We start from the raw sequence: 23,967 nt of genomic DNA on the forward strand, positions 1-23,967 counted from the left end.
ATTCTTTGCTTCTAAAAAAAGAAAGTCACATGACAAAAATTAGTTAGTAAGTCACATTATGAATATGTCCTCTTTATTCTGGCTTCATTTCGTAAACATATTTCACTGTTTTAGGGTGTTACGGGGCTAAGAAATGTATCAGCAAATTATGAAATTTTCATGAAATTTTCAAAACTGATTTTTTTTAGGCACCAGTTCTTTTTTTAAGTTGATTTAGGAGGCTTGTATATTGTAAACCCCCATAAGTGACCCCATTTTGGAAACTAGACACCTTAAAGAATTAATCTAGGGGTATAATGAGCATTTTAACCCTACAGGGGCTGGAGGAAAGTATTCACCATTAGGCCGGAAAAAAATGGAAAATAGAAATTTTCCAATAACATATTTGTTAAGATTAAAGTATCTCATTTTCATAAGCAACATGAGAGAAAATGCACCCCAAATTTTGTAACGCAGGTTCTCCTGAGTAGAACGGTACCCCATATGTGGAAGTAAACCACTGTATGGGCACACAGCGATCTCAGAAGGGAAGGAGCGCCAATTAGCATTTCCAGTTCAGATTTTGCTGAAGAATTTTCTAAGCGGCAGGTGCATTTGCAGTGCCCCTGTAGTGTCAGCAGAATAGAACCCCCGCAAAAGTCACCCCATTTAGGAAAGTGCACCCCTCAAAGAATACATCTTGGGGTGTGGTGACCATTTTGACCCCACAGGTATTGGAAGAAAGTATTCAAAAGAAGACAGTAAAAATGAAAAAAATTGAATTTTCCCAATAATATGTTCCTTTAGTTTGAAATTTCTCAATTTCACGAGGAACAGGGGAATAAACTCACCCCAATATATGTAACGCAGGTTCTCCTGAGTAGAACGGTACCCCATATGTGGGTATAAACCACTGTATGGGCACACAGCGGGCCTCAAAAGGAAGGGAGCGCCAATTAGCATTTTCACTGCATGATTTTTCTGAAGTTTCTGAGCGCCAGGTGCGTTTGCAGAGCTCCTGTAGTGTCAGCAGAATAAACCCCCCCCCCCCCAAAAGTGACCCCATTTAGGAAAGTACACCCCTCAAAGAATTCATCTTGGGGTGTGGTGACCATTTTGACCCCATAGGTATTGGAGGAAAGTATTCAAAACTAAACCGTAAAAATGAAAAAATTTAATTTTTCCAATAACATGTTTGCTTAGTTTGAAATTTCTCAATTTCACGAGGAACAGGGGAGAAAACTCACCCCAATATATGTAACGCAGGTTCTCCTGAGTAGAACAGTACCCCATACGTGGGCATAAACCACTGTATGGGCACAGAGCAGGGCTCAGAAGGGAAGGAGTGTCATTTTAGTTACAGGCAATATGTGGGTGTTTACTGGCTATCTGGGGTGGTAATGGACAATCTCGGGGTGTTTACTGGCTATCTGAGGTTGCGAAAGGGAATCTGGTGTGGTTATGGGCAATCTGGGGCGGTTACGAGCAGTCTGTGCCAATCTGGGTAGGTTATGGGCAATCTGGGGGGGGGTTACGGGCAATCTGGGGGTGTTAACTGGCTATATGGGGGGTACGGGCAATCTGGGGGTGTTTACTGGCTATCTGGGGTGGTTACGGCCAATCTGGGGGTGTTTACTGGCTATCTGGGGGTGTTTACTGGCTATCTGGGAGTGTTCACTGGCTGTCTGGGGTGGTGACGTGCAATCTGGTGGTGTTCACTGGCTATCTGGGGTGGTGACGGGCAATCTGGTGGTGTTCACTGGTGATCTGCGGTGGCGACAGGCAATCTGGGGTGGCGACGGGCAATCTGGGGTGGCGACGGGCAATCTGGGGTGGCGACGGGCTGTCTGCGATTGTTACTGGCAATCTGTGGTGGTTATGGGCTGTCTGCGATGGTTACGGGCTGTCTGGGTGGATTATGGGTAATCTAGGGGGGCCGTGAATATGCATGCGGCGGTCACTAAGGGGTTAATATTGTGGACTATTTTACTTTTAAACAACTAGACAGCCCTTTTGTACAGTCAATGCAGTTTCTCCAGTGATCAACTAATCGGGAGATCACCGATTTCCTATGAAAGCCTGGGAAATGTAGTTTTACATGCCCCCCATACTGTCTTTATTCTGGAGGATTTCCAGGTAGGGATCCTCTCCTTCTCTATTCATTTCAGCAGCTTGATGAATAATACTCTTTGGCCGCCCTTTCCACATACAATTACATCAGATTGTCAGCCGTCTCCTTCATGTTACCAAATCTGCCATATATAATGTATACCAGCGGATTCTAAACTGAATGACAGGAAATGCTGGGAATTGTAGTGTATATAAATGTCGGGGAACCACAAGTGTCCCTCCAAAAAGTTGGGAGGTATGGAGGAAGGGCTGACTGCAAAGCATTATGGGGAAGCTTGATGTCATGTGTTTTCACTCATCATCACCATCATACGTTTTCCAGCAATGGCGCAGCTCTATCAATCTATGAAAACATTGTATGATTTGCCCCTAGCAACCAATCACAGCTCACCTTTCATATCTTAACACGCTCTTATACAATTAAAACTGAGCTCTGATTGGTTACTATGGACAAGTTAGACTGCCTAAGTTGCGCATGGCAACCAATCACAGTTCAGCTTTTATTTTACCAGAGTAAATTGAGAAAGGAAAGCTGAGCTGTGATTGGTTGCTATGGGCCACATCAAACCATATTATTTATTGTTCTTAGTGTGGCCTAACCATAAGCTGTTTGCTTGGTTACAGGTGTGTTTAGTGACCTCTGCAGTAAAGCGCATCACCAGTCATTAACGGGTTAATGCCTCAGATGTGTTTACCTGCAGTAACCATGGCAACCATGCACTGTGATGACACGCGCTTATGTCATAAAGACGGTTCCATAAAGCAATGCACCGTGCCCTGATCAGTGCCATCTTGGATGCGCCAGAGGACCTTGAGCTTTACTACTACTGCCCCCTACCCTTGGTGTAATTTGGAGGTTCTAGCAGGGAAAAGGGATGGTCTGCTTTAGACTACGCCTTCATCGAGTCGCCACCTTCTTGAGAAGTGGACCTGGATCTGTGAGGGAGAAGAGATACAGCCGCCAGCCATCAATAAGGTGCCATATTGCAGCTGGATTTTTCTCACTTTTAGTTTATTATATTTATAGTATGGTATTACCCTCTAAGCCCAGGGGAGGGGCAACTCTTCAGCCATGGCTCCCTCGAGGTTTCCCCCACAGGGGGTTTTTCCTCGCCTGAGTGCTGGAGGGTGACTCTTTGTGAGTCGGGGGTCTGCCATTTTCAGTGTCATGTAATTTTAAATAAAATTGGGCCCCTTTGACACCTGATTACAATGTGTTGTGTCTTTATTTTGTGTTCTTTGGCTTACCTTTATGCTTGGGAGTTGAGGATCCATCACATATCGCGGAGTCATAAAGCTGGACATCTGCTGCTACACAGATCCATCACCTGCACAATCAGCGCAAGTAGGATGGAGCAGTGGATAGTAGAACCCCTGCATGTATGTGTGTATCCTGAGTATAAAGGCACACTCAAACCCTGCATGTATGTGTGTATCCTGAGTATAAAGGCACACTCAAACCCTGCATGTATGTGTGTATCCTGAGTATAAAGGCACACTCAAACCCTGCATGTATGTGTGTATCCTGAGTATAAAGGCACACTCAAACCCTGCATGTATGTGTGTATCCTGAGTATAAAGGCACACTCAAACCCTGCATGTAGTTGTTTATCCTGAGTATAAAGGCACACTCAAACCCTGCATGTATATGTGTATCCTGAGTATAAAGGCACACTCAAACCCTGCATGTATGTGTGAATCCTGAGTATAAAGGCACACTCAAACCCTGCATGTATGTGTGTATCCTGAGTATAAAGGCACACTCAAATCTTGAAAAAAAAACATTGCAAGGTTTATACCTACATCTGCAAGGTTTGTCAAAAGGTATTTTCATGTGATAGGGTCACACCAATCATAGCATATCATAGCAACATGGACACCACCATAAATATACATCATATATACACAACCCAGTGGCTCTTGTGTGTGTGGGCAGCATCAGGGGCAAGCCAATGTATTGCGCCCCCTGACACATACATCCAGGTGTGGCCTAGGAATCTGCCCCCCCCCCCCCCTAAAATTCACAGGATAGGGGATATCAAACTGATTGGAGGGGGTATGTTTTCATGTACTATATGGTTGGACTAGGCGTTGTTTAGAAATATGGCATATGGCATTTTGGGGGTCAAAAATGCAGAGACCAGATGTTAGCTAATAGTCAATGGGGAAAAATAAAATGCAATTCTCAGAGGACATTTTTCTGTTATGGTGTTTTTTAGTTTGTTTATTTTTATTCAATTTTTTTGTGAATCGTAGCTGGCTATGTGATTGGTGTTTTGTCTTCTATACAGGGTAATATTGTCATGTCTATATGGAAATTAGTGGTTTTTTTTACCAGTTCTTCAACAGAAAACCTGGAATCACATGATAAAGAATCACATGACTTATGGGGCATAAAACGCTAATAGCAATTTACACTAAAATGAGAAAATGGCAGAAAAAGTGCCAGAAAAAAACAGATTTGGTTCAGATTTGTAGTGAATTTTGTATAATTAAAAGGGTATTCAGGCAATTTTTTTTTCTTTCAAATCAGCTGGTGTCAGAAAGTTATAAAGATTTGTATTTCACTTATAGTTAAAAATCTCCAGTCTTCTAGTACTTATTAGCTGCTGTATATCCTGCAGAAAGTTGTATATTCTTTCCAGTCTAATACAGTGCTCTCTGCAGTTTTCTATGGGGATTTGCTACTACTCTGGACAGTTCCTGACATGGACCGAGGTGGCAGAAGCCTCTTTGACTCTTTGTACCAGAGAATAAAAGCATTTTCTATGCTATGGAAGCACAGACAAATATATTTGAGGTACCATGTGTCGTCTTTACATAACAGCTTCTAATAGTGTCAGTAGTTTGGAACATGAATTACAGCTGACAGATTTCCTAAAAGAGAAGTCTTGTGACTTACCAGTCCCTGTGCCCCGTAGCGATGCTCTCGGGTCTCCCTCACAGCTGCCAGAAGTCATTTTCGCCCGGGTTTGGTGTATATCTCAGCCCTGGCTCCTACAGCTGCAATTTCACAGAGCGGCTGATGGATTGCCTGCTCAGCCAGTGGGTAAGTATACTTTCGTTATTATGTTCCCACGCCCCCCCGGCCTACCTGAGATTTGCTAGTTTCATAGAACCTTCAAGAAACTTAAAGGGGTTATCCAGCGCTACAAAAACATGGCCACTCTCCCCCTACTGTTGTCTCCAGTTTGGGTGGGGTTTTGAAACTCAGTTCCATTGAAGTAAATGGAGCTTAATTGCAAACTGCACCTGAACTGGAGACAACAGTAGGGGGAAAAGTGGCCATGTTTTTGTAGCGCTGGATTACCCCTTTAAAAGGTAGCTGTGCTTAGAGTGACTGACAGGTTACTGGCAGTGAGCTAGCATTGCTGGTCACATACACAGCTCTGTGCAAAGTTGCTGTAGTAATGTGAAAGGTTTGGTGCTTGTTATATCTGGTGTATGTAGGCTGGGCCCCAAGAATCATATTCCCAGGTGGGCCCAAGGGACGCCAGTGCGACACTGAGCAAGGATGTGTAAGTTAGGGGGGATATGCAGTGTATATAGAAGCAGCAAGGATGTGTATGTTAGGGGGGATACGCAGTGTATATAGAAGCAGCAAGGATGTGTATGTTAGGGGGGATACACAGTGTATATAGAAGCAGCAAGGATGTGTATGTTAGGGGGGATACACAGTGTATTATAGATACAGCAAGGATGTGTATGTTAGGGGGGATACACAGTGTATATAGATACAGCAAGGATGTGTATGTTAGGGGGGATACGCAGTATATATAGAAGCAGCAAGGATGTGTATGTTAGGGGGGATACGCAGTGTAGTATAGAAGCAGCAAGGATGTGTATGTTAGGGGGGATACACAGTGTATATAGATACAGCAAGGATGTGTATGTTAGGGGGGATACACAATGTATATAGATACAGCAAGGATGTGTATGTTAGGGGGGATACACAGTGTATATAGATACAGCAAGGATGTGTATGTTAGGGGGGATACGCAGTATATATAGAAGCAGCAAGGATGTGTATGTTAGGGGGGATACGCAGTGTATATAGAAGCAGCAAGGATGTGTATGTTAGGGGGGATACGCAGTGTAGTATAGAAGCAGCAAGGATGTGTATGTTAGGGGGGATACACAGTGTATATAGATACAGCAAGGATGTGTATGTTAGGGGGGATACGCAGTATATATAGAAGCAGCAAGGATGTGTATGTTAGGGGGGGATATGCAGAGTTTCATAGATACAGCAGAGATGTGTATGTTAGGGGGGATACACAGTGTATATAGATACAGCAAGGATGTGTATGTTAGGGGGTATACACAGTGTATATAGATACAGCAAGGATGTGTATGTTAGGGGGGATACGCAGTGTATATAGAAGCAGCAAGGATGTGTATGTTAGGGGGGATACACAGTGTATATAGAAGCAGCAAGGATGTGTATGTTAGGGGGGATACACAGTGTATATAGATACAGCAAGGATGTGTATGTTAGGGGGTATACACAGTGTATATAGAAGCAGCAAGGATGTGTATGTTAGGGGGGATACACAGTGTATTATAGATACAGCAAGGATGTGTATGTTAGGGGGGATACACAGTGTATATAGATACAGCAAGGATGTGTATGTTAGGGGGGATACACAGTGTATATAGATACAGCAAGGATGTGTATGTTAGGGGGGATACACAGTGTATATAGATACAGCAAGGATGTGTATGTTAGGGGGGATACGCAGTGTAGTATAGAAGCAGCAAGGATGTGTATGTTAGGGGGGATACGCAGTGTATATAGAAGCAGCAAGGATGTGTATGTTAGAGGGGATATGCAGAGTCTCATAGATACAGCAAGGATGTGTATGTTAGGGGGGATACACAGTGTATATAGATACAGCAAGGATGTGTATGTTAGGGGGGATACACAGTGTAGTATAGATACAGCAAGGATGTGTATGTTAGGGGGGGATACACAGTATGTTATAGAAGCAGCAAGGATGTGTATGTTAGGGGGGATACACAGTATGTTATAGAAGCAGCAAGGATGTGTATGTTAGGGGGGATACACAGTGTATATAGAAGCAGCAAGGATGTGTATGTTAGGGGGGATACGCAGTGTATATAGAAGCAGCAAGGATGTGTATGTTAGGGGGGATACGCAGTGTATATAGAAGCAGCAAGGATGTGTATGTTAGGGGGGATACACAGTGTATATAGATACAGCAAGGATGTGTATGTTAGGGGGGATACACAGTGTAGTATAGATACAGCAAGGATGTGTATGTTAGGGGGGATACATAGTGTATATAGAAGCAGCAAGGATGTGTATGTTAGGGGGGATACACAGTGTATATAGATACAGCAAGGATGTGTATGTTAGGGGGGATACACAGTGTAGTATAGATACAGCAAGGATGTGTATGTTAGGGGGGATACATAGTGTATATAGAAGCAGCAACGATGTGTATGTTAGGGGGGATACACAGTGTAGTATAGATACAGCAAGGATGTGTATGTTAGGGGGGATACACAGTGTATATAGATACAGCAAGGATGTGTATGTTAGGGGGGATACACAGTGTATATAGAAGCAGCAACGATGTGTATGTTAGGGGGGATACGCAGTGTATATAGAAGCAGCAAGGATGTGTATGTTAGGGGGGATACGCAGTGTATATAGAAGCAGCAAGGATGTGTATGTTAGGGGGGATACACAGTGTAGTATAGAAGCAGCAAGGATGTGTATGTTAGGGGGGATACACAGTGTATATAGAAGCAGCAAGGATGTGTATGTTAGCCCAAGGGAGTCCAGGAAAACATGGAAATAGTCATGGTATGGTTGAGTTGCGCTCATCCCTAGTGATAAATCAAAAGTTGTTTTTTTTAAGTATTGGACTTTGATGCGGAATCTGTTGCGTGAAGTCGCCAGATTTTGCACCATCAAAAAATATGGCACAAATAAATTTTCACCTGTAGAGGTCGCTGTGTCATGCAGATCCCTTCATATCGTCACTGTATGTATTATTTGTGTATTGCTTTATTTTTTTAAGTTAATAAAATAAAAGTTTTCCGTGTGGTGTCCAGATTTACCCTAGAAAAGCTGGGTGACAATTATTAGGGGAGTCATAAATGGAAGTGGCTTCTTTTAACCAAAATCATTTCGTTTATTAGGTGAAATGTAACAATGAGCAGTAAACATTTAAAAGACTAAGGGTACTATTACCTGGCCCAATGGGGGCCCGATAATAACTGTAAATGAGCGCCGATCTGCTAGATCGGCGCTCGTTTACTGGGCCTATTACCCAGCCCGATAATCGTTTAACAAGGGCTGCATGGACATCGTTACCGATGTCCTTGCAGCCCTTGCTTAAACTGCATACATTACCTATCCATGGTCCAGGGCTCCTCTTGCGTTTTTCTTCTCCCCAGGTCCCGCGCGCTGCAGCTTCAGAGCGGCCTGTCTTAGCTGACAGGCCGCTCAGCCAATCACTGGCCGTGGTGGTCCTGGCCAGTGATTGGCTGAGCGGTCTGTCAGCTAAGACAGGCCGCTCTAAAGCTGCAGCGTGCGGGACCCGTGGTAAAGCAGAACGCAAGAAGAGCCCTGCAGCCTGGACAGGTAATGTATGCACTTTGCAAATCGTCAGCTGCCGGACAGTTATTACACGTAGCGATGCGTGGCTGGTGCCCGACAGTTATAGGTCCAAACCTATATCAACAATCAGCCGAGGATCGTTGTCTTCAGCTGATTGTTGTGTTTATTACATGGAGCGATAATCGGCCAGATAGGGCCGATTTGGCCAATTATTGTTCCATGTAATAGTACCCTAAGGCTGGGTTCATACTACGTTTGTTCACACTACGTTTTTTTCATCCGTTTTTTGCAAATATCGGATGGAAAAACAGATGCATTTTTTTCCATTGATTTTCATTATAAAAAAAACGGATCCGTTTTCTTTTTAACATACACAAAAATGTAGCTGACCTCTTTTTTGGGTCCTTTAAAAAAAAACGGATCCACTTTGATAGTTTTTTTTTTTTTATATAATGGAAGTAAATGGAAAAACAGATGCACAGAAATGTTTGCGTTTTTCCATCTGGATTTCAAAAATGTAGTGTGAACTCAGCCTAAGGGCCCTATTTCACAGGAACGATAATCAGCCGAATCGACCCGATTCAGCTGATTATCGCTCGGTGGAATAGAGAGAACGATCAGCCGATGATCGTGTCATCGGCTCATCGTTCATTTAGGGCCAGACCTAAAATCATCGTTCCCCCACCACGCATCGCTACAGTGGAATAGCGGTGCACGGCGGGCGACTGACAATTTGAGAAGCGCAGCATACATTACCTGTCCAGGCTTCTTCTCCGCGCTGTCTTACCCCCCGGGTCCCGCGCACTCTATCTTCAGAATGGCCGGTCAGCTGACGGAGCGCTCAGCCAATCACAGGCCGGGACCGCCGCGGCCTGTGATTGGCTGAGTGGCCTGTCAGCTAACAGGCTATTCTGAAGCTAGAGCGCGCCGCACCTGGGGATGACGACAGAGCAGAGGAGAAGACCTGACAGGTAATGTATGCTGCAAGGACATCGGTAATGATGTCCCTGCAGTCCTCGCTCAGCGATCATCGGGCCGTGGAATAGGCCCAGCAAATGAGCGGCGATCTAGCAGATCGGCGCTCATTTACATCGTTGATCGGGCCCTGCTCGGCCCGTGGAATAGGACCCTAAGGAGGAGATTTATCAAACATGGTGTAAAGTAGAATTGCCTCATTTGCCCCCGGCAACCAATCAGATTCCACCTATCATTTTCTAAAGAATCTGAGGAATGAAAAGTGGAATCTGATCTAGGGAAGAAAAAGATGTTTCATTTTTCTGGGAATAATAAGAAATTCTTTTGCTGCATTTACACGGAGCGATAATTCGCCCGATCGTACGATTAACGATATCGAAAGAACGATTTTTTTTTAGAACAATCATCGTTTAGACAGAACGATATATCATACGGAAAAAATTTTTGCGATCGCTTAAGCCTATCTCGCACATAGGTAAAATCGGTGAACGACTGTTTACACAGAACGATCTGCGAACATGTTGTAAGATCAAAATGAACGATTTCTCTCTCGTCGCTTGATCATTCGCTGCGTTTACACGGACGATTATCGTTTGAATTTGATCGTTATCGTGCAAATTTCGCACGATAATCGTTCCGTGTAAACGCAGCATTTGATAAAGTCATACGGGCTACTACACTTTCTAATATAGTAACCAGCTGAGTGTCCTGTACACAGCGAATAACAGGAAGCTTCTCAGGGGTCCTACTCATTGTCATTTGAATGGACTGACAATATTCCCCCTTGCACCATTGTCTCTTCCTTATCACTTCTATTGTGCTGTGCACATGGGCTTCCCTCCGTACAATACAAGCAGCTGCATCAATATCCATGACTATACAGCACACTAGAGAGTGATGGCGTCACAGAGCTGCCCCCACTATTGCCATTGCATGTTGTAGTTTGTTCCTATTGTATGGTTGCATTACTCATTGGTAGGCTGCCCCCACAGTGAGTGGGTAACCAATATAAGCCTGGATGTGGAAATCTTTATAATAAAATAGTGACTATGCCCGATGTAAAAAGCAGGGTACTCACCACACCCTGACACATATGACTAAGTACCCAGAGCACACGCATAGGAGGCCCCGAAATGGGTCACTTTGCTGGTAATGGGTCTTGTCCTTACACCCCTATTTTGGCACAAGGTTAGTTGCCCACTACGTGTAAAAGGAAAAAGTGGCACAAGCCTCTGTCTTGTTCAGCGTCACTTATTTGCTTATTTGTTATTTTGAATATGAAGGGGAGGGGGTTCTCTGAAGGTTACATACTGTAGTCCATGACAATGGGAGATTAGGTCACTCTCAGCTGGGTCCCATTCAGAGGGGTTCAGACTCAGCAGGGGCTCATGGAAGCTGCAAGATGCTTCTAAGGCCCCATTCACATCACGCTGTGCCCACACACCACTGGTATATGTCAGTAACCAGTCAAAAAGGTATGCCGAAATATATCGTGGTAAAGTTTAAAGGGATTGTCCAGCGAAAATCTTTTTCTTTGAAATCAACTGGTGTCAGAAAGTTATATAGATTTGTAATTTACTTCTATTTAAAAATCTCAAGTCTTTCTGTACTTATCAGCTGATGTATGTCATGCAGGAAATGTTTTATTTTCAGTCTGACACAGTGCTCTCTGCTGCCATCTGTGGCCGAGACAGGAACTGTCCAGAGCAGGAGAGGTTTTCTATAGGGATTTGCTACTGCTCTGGACAGTTCCTGTCTCGGACAGAGGTGGCAGCAGAGAGCACTGTGTCAGACTGGAAAGAAAACAACATTTCCTGCAAGACGTATAGTAGCTGATGTATGGGAAGACTGCTGATTTTTTTTAAATAGAAGTAACTTACAAATCTATATAACTTTCTGACACCAGTTGATTTGAAAAAAAAAAAAATCTTTGGAATAAAAGATTGCACCAAAGACTTAGGGGGAGATTTATCAAACATGGGGGGAGATTTATCAAACTGGTGTAAAAGTAGAATTGTCTTAGTTGCCCCTAGAAACCAATCAGATTCCACTTTTCATTCATCACAGGTCCTTTGGAAAATGAAAGGTGGAATCTGATTGGTTGCTATGGGCAACTAAGACAATTCTACTTTTACACCAGTTTGATAAATCTTCCCCATAGTGTATAGTGAAACTGGCTCAGTTACCCCTGGCAACCAATCAGATTCCACCTTTCCGAGTCTGTGAGGAATGAAAGGTGGAATCTGACTGGTTGCTACGGGCAACTGAGCCTGTTTCACTTTACACCATGTTTGATAAATCTCCTCCATGTCACTTCTTCTCCTCCATGTCACGTCGGCCCATAGAATGATGTCTATGGAGCCGGCGGACAGGCGCGTGGCCAGACAGCTGAATTCTGTGGACATTATCCGCGAGAATTCCGTAGTGTGAACCCACCTTTAGACTGGAAATAATACACAGCTGATAAGTACTGGAATTATAAGGATTTTTAAATAAAAGTAAATTACAAATCTATATAATTTTCTGACACCGGTTGATGTGAAAGAAAAAAAAATCATTGGAGTACCCCTTTATTAATTGCATGTATGTGATGTGGGAAGGGGTCACATGGTCCCATCCATGGCTACATGAACCTTTGAAAGAACTTTCAGTTCAGCCAAAAAATTGCCAATATCTATTGATTGTGACATCATCACTGTGTTCATTGTGATTTATTTCCATCAATGAACATTCATGTGCTTCTAGCAATATAATTGAAGCTGTTGATGAATTACTGTGGAGCTTATTGGAGATACCTATGCATTAGTGGTGATTTATGGTCATCATTAATGGCCTGGTCATCACCAGGTGTTCCCTCATCTTACATATACGCTACGTCCTGTCCATAATCAATGCACTTGTTATCCTGATACTATTAACCGTGCCCACCCAAAGGGAACCACAACTCAGATTAATGTACCAATGTGAGTCAAGAGTAAGGGTACTATTTTTTTGACAACTAACGATTAACGATAAACGATCTTAAACTACCACTATGGCAAACGACCCGAAATCGTTTGCCCAATTACACGGAACGATGATCGTTACTTATGATTGTTCTTGCGGTCCTTTTGTTGTCGCTATTCCGTACGTTTTAGCTATGACTTCTGATTACACCGAATGATGTGCGAAAGATTTGCGAACGATCAAACGATAAAAATAGGTCAGAATTCTTTCAAACGTCCAACGATTTTTCTATTTCTGCTATTTTACGTAGTGTGAACATAGCCTAAAGGTGTTCCAATGTGTACAATGGCATTGCAGCAGTGTGCACATGTAGCCAGTTAGGAGAAGTATATGAAAAAAAGAACAAAACAAAGCCGCTATATGGGCACTGTTACCTGGGGTAGGGAGTGCTGGTAGTCAAACCAATGAAATGCACGCTCACCTTTAGTGGTCGTACTGAAGGGACGACAGCTGTAGGCAGAATACTTCCTACAGCCCAAAGCAGTTTGATTTTCACTATAAGCCTCTTTAGCGGTGCATATAGTTAAAAGCATTGCAGTCTACACAAGGGGCAGGACTTGCTGGGACATACCCTGGACATTAATTTGCTGGGACTGTCAGTTCAAATCCAGGACCGTTGGCAGCTATACAAATATATTCCATTCCTGATGTCGCTATATCACTACAATCAAGCCATTATATGTATGGGCTACAGTACACCTAGCTATATGGACAGGATATCTAGGACACGCTGTATTTGGGTGAACATGTTCAGTGTATGCACTGGGAGAGCGCCAAACATTGCCCTAGACCGCCTTTCTCCATACTTTTGCTCTGTCATGGTAATGTGTGTCATCAAACCTTTTTTGGCTATGTTCCCACTAAATACTAACAAGAGACATTCGTTTGGGAAAACTTTTGACACGTCATAGGGACATGTCAAAAGTTTTTAATGGTCCCGGTCTGTGTGTTCACACGCGTACTGATCAGGAGAACGAGCTGGGAGAAGACCACAATAAGCGTGGTCCTCTCCTGTGTCCTGTGATCAGTCGGGCTCACAATATAAGTCTATGGAGCCCGACTGATTATGCTGATATAAAGCAGGGAGGGGATGCACTGCTGCTTGGTCCTCTCCCAGCTCGTTCTCCTGATCAGTAGTTCCTGGCCGTAGTTTAACAACAAAAGCCGTTCACTAAAAAACGTTGTTAGTACGTAGTGGGAACATAGCCATACTGTGCAGCAAAAGTGCAGCAGATTGTACTTTCCTATATGGTGGCATACTACAAAAACATGTACTGTATGGTATGTGATTTTTTTTTAGCATTGTGCCAATGGCTGACATACACCGTGTTATACAGCGTCATACAGCGCTATGTGTATATATTGGATGTATTAGCCAGGGGATGTATATACATGTATATTTGTCACAGTGTTGGGCTATGTTCACACTACGTGTATGTTCGTAAAACTACAGCTGTTGTTGCCGATTGCAACAATGGCCGTGATTAATATGAATATATACGTTACATTGGCCTATATGGAATCCTGGCTGGAATGTATACACATAGTAAACACTCTGGCCGGGATCCCTGGCGGCACTGCGAGAAACTGACATGTCATAAAACCCTGTCAGTGCACACTATGGTGTGCAGTGAGGAGTTCTGATGCGGGCGCACACTAATGCGCCCGCATCAGAACTCAGCGGCGCAAAAGATCACTTGGCCAATACTGCAGTCATTGGTCACGGAACAGCCGAAGTAGAGATGAGCCGAAGTGCTCACTGAATCGCTTCATTTGATCGGCGCTCTGCTGATCACGCTGCCGGGCTTCCCGTACTGCTCCGCTCCGTGCCACACCTCCCAGGATGCGGGAAAAAGCAGGATTCAATCCTGGGAAGCTTCTCCCAGTTTCCCAGGAATGGATGCAGCATTTACCTGACACCCGGAGTGGTGCAGCTGGGAGCGGAGCAGTGCGGGAAGCCTGGCGGCGTGATGAGCAAAGCGCAGATCCAGCGAAGCGCTTCGCTTCGATGAGCGCTTCGCTCATCTCTTCTTACAAGGTCTGAACATGGCCTTGTACTGCAACGTTGCATATAATGTTAGTGAATGATGGTGTATTGCAACATATGATGCTATATCAGTATATTTATAATATAATATATAGTATAGTCCTATTATATCCTATCCTATATAACCACACATATAATCTCTCTCTCCATATATATATATATATATATATATATATATATATATATATACATACATATATATATAAGGAGCAAATGTTATACGTGTGGTAATCTAGGACGTCTACCACATACATTTACATATACAGAGGTTTAAGGGCACCGGCGCCTTTAAGACGCAAGACTTTCATTTACCGTAACCCCGCCCCTTTATTTCGATTGACAGCCTCCCAGCCTGGAAACAATGCGAGCGATCTGCGCCTGCGCGCTACTTTCACTCGACTCAGGCTAATGTGGCGATCCCCGAGCTCATCGATCTGAATGCCTACTGTGCTAATCAGCTTTATGGCTGCAAATCACAGCAGTCCCTGAGTGCAGGAGGCACCGGAGCCCCGGGATTGTGCTGGAAATGGGGCGGCACCGTCTACACTGAGCGGAGACTCGGAGGTAGGAAGAGTAGATTGGGTAAAGTGGGTGAGTGGGCAGCTGGTAGTGGTGTGGGGGTGCAGCTGGGCATTGCCAGGGATGGATGCTGTGTCTGTGTGTATTGCATGGAGATGTGACAGCTGGCAGCCTTACACTTTATTATATACTGTCTTATTATATAGGATATAGCTATGTAGCCAGATAGATTGGCTGCATATGTGTATTGTGAGCTGCCATAGTCTCATATTTAAAGGGACAGCACATTTTCAGCCAGTCCTGGACTTCTTTGTATTGAGTCCTGCACTGATCCACTCCATAGATGTAAAAGCGACACTTAAAGGGCGCGTTCATGTCTGCAACTAATTTTATTGATTATAATGATCTAAAACAGGCGCAGAGAACCTCGGCTCTCCAGCTGGTGCAAAACTACAACTCCCATCATGCCTGGACAGCCAAAGCTAAAGCTTTGGCTGTCCAGGCATGATGGGAGTTGTAGTTCCCTAGCCCCGGTCTAAAACATAAAGCAACTTTGCGCAAATATACTTTTTTGTGTAAGCAGCGCCCGTGTTGATTTATATGTTTCTATAGTTACGTATGGTAAACAAGGTCCTTCCTATACTCTACATGGGAATCAGACTGCGCAGGGTTTGTTTGTAGTCTGTAACCATGGAGACACATTTAGTTTATATATATATATATATATATATATATATATATATAAATTTGTATAGACAAAATGTTTCTTTTTATTAAATACATTGTTGCTTGCAAAAGTTGACACACCCTATAAGCCAGTGATTTTCAACCAGTGTGCCATGGTCGGGTGTGCCGCGGGGAAAGTTCCCCAAACTATGGTGCCCCTGTGTTTTGTTCCCCGGCAATGCGCAGCGATCAGTGGCGGATTATAATGTGAGCGGTTGCATGGTGCGCTGCGGCGGGCCGTGATGCACGCATCCAATCAACGTGTGCGCTACGGCCCGCCGCAGTGCACCACGCTCCCGATCTCCGCTGATTGGAGGAGCACATCCGGGCCCTACGGGCGGCCAGTAGGTGAGGCGGACAGCAGCAGCGACCATCTCGGAGGAGGTGAGGAGGAACCGGGAGAGACCTGGGGATGGGAGAGAGAAACCTGGGGATGGGGGAGAGAAGCGCAGGAGAGAAGCATGGGGCAGGGAAGCACACAGGAGAGAAGCAGGGGGGGAGAAGTATGGTGGAGAGAAGCAGGGGGGAGAAGTATGGTGGAGAGAAGCAGGGGGGAGAAGTATGGTGGAGAGAAGCAGGGGGGAGAAGTATGGTGGAGAGAAGCATGGGGAAGAGAAGCACAGGAGAGAAGCAGGGGGGAGAAGTATGGTGGAGAGAGGCACAGGAGAGAAGCATGGGGGAGAGACGCAGGGGGGAAAAGTATAGGGGGGAGAAGTATGGTGGAGAGAAGCACGGGGGAGAAGTATGGTGGAGAGAAGCATGGGGGAGAGAAGCACAGGAGAGAAGCAGGGGGGAGAAGTATGGTGGAGAGATGCATGGGGGAGAGAAGCACAGGAGAGAAGCGCAGGGGGGAGAAGTATGGTGGAGAGATGCATGGGGGAGAGAAGCACAGGAGAGAAGCGCAGGGGGGAGAAGTATGGTGGAGAGAAGCTAGGAAAGAAGCAGGGTGGAGAGAAGCAGGGGGGAGAAGTATGGTGGAGAGAAGCACAGGAGAGAAGCACAGGGGGGAGAAGAAAACAGACCCAGGTTTCACACTGAGTGAGTATAAATCCATTTAGAATCTATATTATTAACTATATGTATAATATGTACTGTTTTAGTGTCATTTTGTGCCATTTTGGTTGGTGGTGTGCCCCAGGATTTTTTAAGTATAAAAAGTGTGCCGCGGCTCAAAAAAGGTTGAAAATCACTGCTATAAGCAATACTGTATTTCCTATAGCAGTGATTAGAAATCTGCGGCTCAGTAGCAGTTGCAGAACTACAACTTCTAGCATGTCTGGCCAGCTGGGCATGCTGGGAATTGTAGTTTTAGACCTGCTGGAGAGCCACAGGTTGCACATCACTGCCCTAGAGCTCCTGTGCAGGAATGAGAGCAGGTCTTATGGCGCGCTTGGATACAAGTGAACGCATTGGATAATATTAGGAGCCAACCGTTTGTCATTGATAACTCAGGGATATTAGCGGAAACTTGATTGGTTATTGATTACCATTAAATATTTATATATATTGAGCGCTGTGTAATTGTGATGTCTCCCATGGTGGATGTGAGCCTGGGGGGGAAGCCGGGTAACAGTGTGTCTGTGGTCTTAAGTGTGTGTTGGTAATATTTACAGCATGTTTACTTTGGGGAAATGGACGATCCTTTGATATGTTGCAGGTCTCCGGTCAACCACACTTTAACCATTGTATATATGCTCATGGTCCCTGTAGTCATGTTAGTGAATAAGCATTACATGGAAGCAACTATAATCTATGTATGGATATGAATATGTTGGACACTGGTTTCACTCTATAGAATTACACCTCCCTGACTGTGGCCTTCTTATGTTGTATATCTTGCACATTTTTACGTTTTTCCAGTTTTACAGTAAAACCGCTACCCCAACCCACTGTGGTCTCCCACTGCTGTCCCTGCTGGACTGTGGTCTCCCGCTGCTGTCCCTGCTGGACTGTGGTCTCCCGCTGCTGTCCCTGCTGGACTGTGGTCTCCCGCTGGACTGTGGTCTCCCGCTGCAGTCCCTGCTCGACTGTGGTCTCCCGCTGCAGTCCCTGCTCGACTGTGGTCTCCCGCTGCAGTCCCTGCTCGACTGTGGTCTCCCTCTGCAGTCCCTGCTCGACTGTGGTCTCCCTCTGCAGTCCCTGCTCGACTGTGGGCGTGCAACGCTTTTCCCACCCCACTGCTGGGCTTGCAGCGACATCTCCATCAACTAGCAGTTCCTATGGCTATTCTTGTTCCACTGTGGGCTCTCATTAATGTCCCCACCCCACTGACAGTTCCCACACTTTCCTTGTCTTACTTTGAATTCCCACTGCCATTCCCTTTCCACTATCATTTTCCATCTACACCCATCTGTTCCACTGTGCGCACCGTTGTTGTCTTCACCACACTGTTGGTACCCACTTTTGTCCCCACACCACTGTTGGCCCCACTGCCAGCTCCCACCACCAGTTCCTGCCCTTATCTCCGTAGCTCACCCATCTCTCCATATCCCACTGTCAGCCACCTTGCCACCCCCCATCCCGCTGTTATTTATCTCGCCGTACCCATTCCCATTGCCTGTCCCAAAGTCAATCCTCTCGCCACTTTTTCTTATCTGTCAATCCACGTGCAGCTCCTCATCCCGTTCCGCTCTCACTCACCCTTCCACCCATAGTACTTTCTCCTCCGTCCCCAGGACCCAAGAACGTCCCATACCATCTTCAGGTCATGATTTTTATATGGCTTAAGCAAAACATTTTTGGTTAAAATATTGGACTATCTGTTTATGTAGTTGTGTGTCTCACAAAAAATAAAATATCAGCCATCTCTGTATGAGCGCTAGTATTAATGCCGCCATTATGTAGAGTGATGAGTTTTTTTTATATAGTCAGGCGTGGACAGACGATCTTGTCATTTGGAACATTATGTACAGGATTCAGTCTCACTTCGGTAGAAACTCTTGATGAGGTGGACACTATTTTAAGACGCTCTGTGGTTTTTGTGGCTTTTATTAGCGTGTGTGCCCTTTGCGCTCCGTGGGAAGTATAATCCGTCAGACATTTGTGGTTTTTGAAAAGAAAAAGAATTGCTTCCTCTTTTTTTTTTTCTTCCAAAAATAACATCTGTTTCTTGAACACTAAATTGTCACCTACTTATTACCTAAAAATAAATCATGTGAGTATATCGGGGTGGTCCATACCAGGGTGGTTGCTCATATTAGTAGTATCATGTAGCTTCCCTCAGGATCTGAAGTGTTAAGTGGCTCAGAGATCAGTGACCAAGATGAGGTATATTTGGGCGCCTCCATGTATATCTGGATTTTGCTTGTTGCTGTGAGACGTGAGGTCAACCTCTCCAGCCATCTGTCTTTGTATCCCGGAGGATGACAGAAAAAAACCCGAGGATTGACAAGACTGCTGGATTTATGGAAGAACTAATGCCCTAAAGGGTCTGATCTCTGAACACGTCTTGGTGGTTTATATATAGGAATATTCTTCTCAAGAAGATGCAATGAACTTCCACTAATATGGAACCAAGGTGACTGGAAATTTTTCGACTCTGTTGTGTGACAAAATTCCCCCATGCCAGGTTTGCTGGGGTGGCAGCAGTTTTGTGAAGGTTAGCAGTAGTATAGCATGAAGAACGTTGGGTGCCCACCACCGGGTCAAAGTGAAGAATGTCGATGATGGATCAGAGAGTGGAGCCATGAATAAATATGTGTAACCTATCTGTCTAGCTACCAGTAATTTAGAATGACTCCTCATTCTGGAGTATGCCAGGCTATGCTCAGAGCTAAATTCAGAATTTTGTTTGGAACCAGTGGACCAACATGGTCAGCTCTCAACTAGTGATGCCTGAAACAAGAGGAGCAAGTGAGTGCTGACCTGACAGGTCGGTGCTCGCTTTCTTCTGCTGATGCAGATGCCGTGTTATAGGGGCTAAAGTCTGGATTTGGCAACTTTGAAGCAGAACAATCGGCCAACACCCATTAAAATGTAACTGGGGCCTGTTCTCTTCCACTAGTTGGAACTTTGCAGTAAGCTTACATATCCCAGTAATGAGGGGCAGGAAGCAACACTATGACTGTATCACATACCCGAAAAATCACATTACCATCATTGATGGTGTAATAAATTGGGTTGAATGTCCCAGAGTATTAGCAGTTGAAGTTTTCAGAGGGTGGAGTATAGGAGTATATGGTGGTAAATGGCCATTGGAAGCAGATCTACAAGCAGTTGGCTATTGGGCAGCACATCTAGTAGTGAGAAAATCAGAGCTTAGCCTCTAAACCTTCGATCCTAGAAAGTGTGTGAGGATGGGCAAGTGTAAGTAGGTGCTCGAAATAACCTACCCATAAATATAACATGGTCCGTAAATCTTTAATCATTGGCACAATGTTTATACAGAAGGCTGTAAGTGCGATCGTTCCTTGGCCTCTCAAAGGCTTAAGCTCACCATGCACAGCGCCAAGATGGTTGGTGAAGTAGTGACTTAGTTCTATATAATGATGTATCACACTTTACCATCTGGTGGATTGACATGGTTTGGTGGACTCCTGGAGAAGTCTTCACATTTTACCACAAGGCTGCGTAATCCGTAACGGGTGTTCTGTCGGGATTCTGTAGTTTGCACATACCCAAACACTTGCCATTTGATTACCGGTGGCTAAAGAAGTCTCACTACATAGTGGGAACACCCCACAAGGCCTGTTGTTCTGCAGATGCTATCACCCAGTAGTCTGGACCAGTGCTTCTCAGGCTGTGAGGCGGTCCCTAGCTGCTGGGGAGGCAGTTTTCATAAAAGTGACTATAACCTGCAACAATCTCTGGTTTAGGGAAATTATTGACTCATTTTGTTCTTATTCTAATGTTATATAAAGGTGAATTGTTTAGGTGAAATGTTAAATGAAAGGTGGATTGAGCAATTATTTTTATTTTTGCATGGACTTCCACCACAATTGGTGAGGCCCTGGTATCCTCTTGGTCAGTCTGGTGAGGCCCTGGTATCCTGGTATCCTCTTGGTCAGTCTGGGGAGGCCCCGGTATCCTCTTGGTCAGTCTGGGGAGGCCCCGGTATCCTCTTGGTCAGTCTGGTGAGGCCCCGGTATCCTCTTGGTCAGTCTGGTGAGGCCCTGGTATCCTCTTGGTCAGTCTGGTGAGGCCCTGGTATCCTCTTGGTCAGTCTGGTGAGCCCCCGGTATCCTCTTGGTCAGTCTGGTGAGGCCCCGGTATCCTCTTGGTCAGTCTGGTGAGGCCCCGGTATCCTCTTGGTCAGTCTGGTGAGGCCCCGGTATCCTCTTGGTCAGTCTGGTGAGGCCCTGGTATCCTCTTGGTCAGTCTGGTGAGGCCCCGGTATCCTCATGGTCAGTCTGGTGAGGCCCTGGTATCCTCTTGGTCAGTCTGGTGAGGCCCTGGTATCCTCTTGGTCAGTCTGGTGAGGCCCCAGTATTCTCTTGGTCAGTCTGGTGAGGCCCCAGTATTCTCTTGGTCTTTCTGGTGAGGCCCCGGTATTCTCTTGGTCAGTCTGGTGAGGCCCCGGTATCCTCTTGGTCAGTCTGGTGAGGCCCCGATATTCTCTTGGTCTTTCTGGTGAGGCCCTGATATTCTCTTGCTCAGTCTGGTGCGGCCCAGGCATCACTTTCCTTTGAGTGAGGCTCCGAGAAGTGCTGGTCTAGACATTGCAATTTTTCCGTTTTCAGTCACTCACATTCTAAGGGCCCTATTCCACGGAGCGATAATCGGCCCGATTCGGCCGATTATCGCTCCGTGGACTAGAGACAACGAGCAGTCGATGATCGTTGTCATCGGCTGATCGTTGATATAGGTCCGGACCTATATTTGTCGGGCGCCGACCGCGTACCGCTACGTGGAATAGCGGTGCGCGGCCGGCGACTGACGATATACATTACCTATTTATGGTGCAGGGCTCCTCTTCTCCTGCTTCTTCTAGGGGTCCCGCACGCTCCTCTAGCGTCAGGGCGACCTGTGTCAGTTGTCAGTCCGCTCAGCCAATCACAGGCCGCGGCGGTCCCGGCCAGTGATTGGCTGAGCTGCTTGTCAGCTGACACAGGCCGCCCTGAAGCTGGAGGAGCGCGCGGGACCCGGGAGAAGCAGGAGAAGAGGAGCCCTGCACCATGAATAGGTATGTATACTAGTTAAGCAAGAGTTGCAAGGACATCGGTAACGAATGGAATAGGCCCAGTAAACGAGCGCCGGTCTAGCAGATCGGCGCTCGTTTATCAGGTCCCATCGGCCCGTGGAATACCACCCTAACACATTTTTCCTGCTTCTAGCATTAACTGACGGGTCATTGTTGCCTAATATACCGCTGGCTGACGCCATTGTCACTAGATAATCCATGGTATCACATCACCTTTCAGTCATTTTAAAGGGCTTTTCCAGGTTGTGAAGATCAGGGTTCCATTTAAAAAAAAAAATTGAAAAATAGCACCACACCTGCCCTCAGGTTCTGCGTGGTATTACAGCTCGCTCACTTCAATAGAACAGAGGCACAGTACCAGAGGATAGGAGTGGAGCTGTTTTTTGGAAGAAAGCAGGTATGGTTTTCTAATCCTGTCAGGGTATGTATCTCTGTTCACACACTTTATTTCTAACTGATTACGGTACATTGAATAATAGAAACGTGGACACCAATGAGTATTAGGCTGGGTTCACACTACGTTTTTGCAATCCGTTTTTTGCAAAGAAAAGGATGAAAAATGGATGGATGTGTGCATCCGTTTTTCTATTGACCTCCATTAAAAAAAACAAAAAAAAAAACAGAACAAAACAAATCAGTTTTTTTTTTTTTTTTTTTAACGGACACAAAAACGTGGTAGACGACATTTTTGTTTCCGGCAAAAAAAACAGATCTGTTTTAATCCCTTTTTTTTTTTTTAATGGAAGTCAATGGAAAAACAGATGCACACAGCTGCATCCATTTTTCCCATCCGTTTTTCATTAGTTTTTTGCAAAGACATAGTGTGAACCTAGCCTAAGTGTCTTGTGTATAGATAGTGTTGTGTCTTGTGAGCACAGCTGGATGAGATACTATTATGTGGATACCATACAGGTGATAGTGAGGTCCTCCCTGCCTGGTAATCATATGGTAATGACAGACCGCTGGGTAGAGTCAATATTGGCCAAGCTGTGTATGCTTTCACTGTGTACTGTTACCGTTTGCTTTAGTCAGGCTGGTATCAAGTGTGCCAGTGTGGGCGACCTTCAAAATGTCACTCAGGAGCCTGGTATCTTTTGTGTGGTAGTAGCTTATTGAGACTGACTGGCTCTTGCTTATTATAGTAGGTAAGGTACACGGCTTCAGTTGAATTGTCAAGATCTGATTAATGGGTTTAGTATTATTTTCTACTAGCTGGTGCCAACGTTTCCAAGCAGTTCTAACAGGTTGATTTGAGTGGTTATTGATGCTATGGCTCATTCGGTATGGGGTTGTCCAAGCGGAAGTTGCCATAATGATGTATAATGGGTGCTTTTTGTTGGAGGTCATTCAACTGTACAGGAAATTCTGTGTACATATGTGTGACCTTGTTCCAGAAAATCTATGAAAAATCATCATGGGATAGGCATAGAGCAGCTCCAAATGTTTGGTACCAGCTATTAGAAAAGGTGACTACTAGAGATAAGCGCAACACGAGCATGCCCAAGTCTGATCATTCAGCAATTGAACACCGGTGGTTGAAGAAGTTTGATGCAGCCCTAGGAAGTCCTGGAAAACATGGATACAGCCTTAGACTATAGGCTGTTTACATGTTTTACCGGACTCCTTAGGGCTGCATCCAACTTCTTCAGCCATGATATTCAAATACTAAATGATCGGATTCAAGAATGCTTATGTTGCTTTCATCTCTAGTAGTCACTAGAGATGAGCGAACCGGGTTCGGGTTCGAGTCCATCCAAACTCGATCGTTCGGCATTTGATTAGCAGTGGCTGCTGAACTTGGATAAAGCTCTAAGGTTGTCTGGAAAACATGGATACAGCCAATGACTATATCCA

General features: G+C 45.0%; 1 protein-coding gene and 1 long non-coding RNA gene across 2 annotated transcripts in view; both read left to right on the forward strand.

Annotated features, from left to right (window-relative positions):
- LOC138787972 (uncharacterized) lies at window positions 1-3,316 on the forward strand. Its single transcript, XR_011362537.1, has 2 exons — window positions 1-46; window positions 2,734-3,316. It is a non-coding gene; the product is annotated as an uncharacterized lncRNA (long non-coding RNA).
- Window positions 3,317-15,137: 11,821 nt separating this feature from the next.
- LARGE2 (LARGE xylosyl- and glucuronyltransferase 2) overlaps window positions 15,138-23,967 on the forward strand; it is a 45,283-nt gene continuing 36,453 nt past the window's right edge. The window contains exon 1 of the mRNA XM_069965339.1: window positions 15,138-15,293. The gene's annotated coding sequence lies outside the window, so the exon portion shown is untranslated. The remainder of the gene's footprint in view (window positions 15,294-23,967) is intronic.

The sequence above is a fragment of the Dendropsophus ebraccatus genome, chromosome 4, assembly GCF_027789765.1.
Source record: "Dendropsophus ebraccatus isolate aDenEbr1 chromosome 4, aDenEbr1.pat, whole genome shotgun sequence".
Lineage (NCBI taxonomy): Eukaryota > Metazoa > Chordata > Amphibia > Anura > Hylidae > Dendropsophus > Dendropsophus ebraccatus.